This window comes from Nerophis lumbriciformis, linkage group LG08 (genome assembly GCF_033978685.3).
Source record: "Nerophis lumbriciformis linkage group LG08, RoL_Nlum_v2.1, whole genome shotgun sequence".
Taxonomy (NCBI): Eukaryota; Metazoa; Chordata; class Actinopteri; order Syngnathiformes; family Syngnathidae; genus Nerophis; species Nerophis lumbriciformis.
Window position 1 is genome coordinate 52,021,965 of NC_084555.2, and position 3,036 is coordinate 52,025,000.

Here is a 3,036-nt window from a genome sequence, read left to right on the forward strand (position 1 = left end):
AGCAGACATGTCAAGCTGTTGTGACAGTAGTGACTAGGGATGTCCCGATCCAGGTTTTTGCACTTCCGATCCGATACCGATATTGTTTTTGCATTTCCGATCCGATACCGATACTGGCCTATCCGAGCATATATTAAAGTTTAAAGTGATTTAGCCTACTTAGTTGTCAGAATCATGTTGAAAAGGGTTTTAGTACTCTTGATAACAACCAGCCAGCTGAATTAGGGGAGTTTGAATAATACACAATGGTTGGTAACAAGAAACTGACCTGTTTATTCAAGGATAAACACAAAATAGACAAAATTATACATGACAAACAGAAATGGCGTCATTGAAACTAGGGCTGGGCGATATGGCCTTTTTTTAATATTGCGATATTTTAAGGCCATATTGCGATACACGATATATATCTCGATATTTTGCCTTAGCCTTGAATGAACACTTGATGCATATAATCACAGCAGTATGATGATTCTATGTGTTTTGATTGATTGATTGAGACTTTTATTAGTAGGTTGCACAGTGAAGTACATATTCCGTACAATTGACCACTAAATGGTAACACCCCAATAAGTTTTTACACTTTCAATTGATTCATGATACAGATATATACTATCAGATATATACTATCATCATAATACAGTCATCACACAAGATAATCACATTGAATTATTTACATTATTTATAATCCAGGGTGTGGAGGGGGGCGCCTGATGTAAGTGTCAAAAAGACAGCCAAAAGAGTTTGATATGAGAATAAATCTAAAGTTAAAATATAGGGTAGAAATGCACCCATTTGCAGGAAATGTAGTCTTGATTTTCAAAATGTTCTTTCAAGGCTTGCATGCAATCTGGCGCCCTAGGCAAGGTTTTAGGTGGCGCCCCCCCACCTTTTTTTTTTTTTTTACTTACAACTATACCTAATATATAAAGGGGTGGAAAAGTGACTATTACCTGCAGGGCAAACATTAGCTAACCAGAAGGCAATAACAATGTAAACAAAAAACACCTGCTTAAAAGATCTAATACAAATGTCCCTGAGGAATGTAAGGTGGGAGTACTGTAATTACCTAACGTTACATTATTATTTTCCATAACAATTTAGCCCCCTCCACAATATTAACCCGACGTTAAAACAGAACTAGCTATTTATTGATTAGCAATTGCCGAATCATGTAACATTAGCTTAATGCTAAAAAGCCAGGTTACTATCACATTCTGTAACAGACCAATAATTTCATGTAGGTTAACGTTACCTACCTGCTACCTCTGTCTTTTCTCGTTTCTCCTCCTCTTCTTTTCTCTTTTTTCTTCCCTGGGCACCTGACAGTTTTGGCTGTTTTGACATCTTGTGTTGATTTTTTTGATGTGGTGACGTCCAAAAAGAGTCATGATACGGGAAGGGAGGGGGCGCACCGTGCGGGGGGAGGGGGGGAATGTTGTAACAAATAATATTTGTATTAAATAGGCTTTACTTTGCATTTTAATTAACGTGGGGTTATTTTTTGTATTTAGAAATAATAGTACCAACTTTTTTTTTTTTCTTTTTTTTTCTCCAACATTTGTGGCACTGGCGTGGCGCCCCCTGATGGACGGCGCCCTTAGCATTTGCCTATACGGCCTATGCCACGGGCCGGCCCTGCTTGCATGTCTACATTAAAACATTCTTCTTCATACTGCATTAATATATGCTACTTTTAAACTTTCATGCAGAGAAGGAAATCACAACTAAAAAAAATCACAAATTTTTTCATACGGTGTTGATGTGGAAATTTTTGCCATTTTGATGGTGTGGAGTCTGGACGTGTGGCACCGAATGGAAATAAGCGTCTCGACAGACGTCACAATATTTGAACAATGATGACGAAAACTGTTGTCTCTGTCGTGTCCGTGTGTCGAAAATTGTTATGCGCTTATTTTTTTTATTTGATTTTGTGCGTGGCATAGATTTGCAGAGGACGCTTGAGCAGGCGTGCACCATAGCAGCTGCGCTAGCATCACAGCTAACGTTAGCCATGCCGCTACCTCGCTCTCTGCTGGGAGAGGACGTATACGTATGTGACGTATGACGTGACAGTATGTGACGTGTGTAAGAAGGTGCGCTCGCTGTCTGTGAGAGGGAGACACAGGAAAGAGTGAGAAGAGCCTGTCGTGTAATGTCCGCAGCTAAAAGCAACTGCGTGAGAATTGTGGATGTGTTGAAGGTGTGCTGGAAAATGCGGAACGGAAATTACGGAGCAGCAGAAAAATGGAATGTATTATTTAAATCGGTGCGTTGGAAAACACGGACCGGAGTTTTTTTTTTAAACTGGATCTGGATCGGCATTTTCCCATGCCTTGCCGATACGCAATTTTTGGCAAATATCGGCAGCCGATCCGATCCAAATATCGGATCGGGACATCCCTAGTAGTGACATACATTTGTGTTCAAATACCAGACCTCTTCGCCCCTTTCTTTACCCCGAAGGAGAGCCTCATATTCGGCCGTTGCAGACAAGCTTGGTGGCCGGAGCTTTTTTAAACGTTGGAAGTAAAGCCTTACATCTTTTAATTCACTTTTTTAGTCCGCAAGCTCTTATGTCGTATTAATGTGTGGCCGGAATAGTGAAGTATTATAAATGCGTGCATTTATAATACTTATTTGCAGAGGTGGGTAGAGTAGCCAGAAATTGTACTCACTTAAGAGTACTGTTACTTTAGAGATTTATTACTCAAGTAAAAGTAAGGAGTAGTCACCCAAATATTTACTTGAGTAAAAGTAAAAAGTATGTTGTGAAAAAACTACTCAAGTACTGAGTAACATACACACACATATCATATATATATATATATATATATATATATATATATATATATATATATATATATATATATATATATATATATATATATACACACATTTATTTATATATTTATATATATATATATATATATATATATACATATACATATATATATATATATATATATATATATATATGTATATATATATATATATATATATATATATATATATATATATATATACATATACATA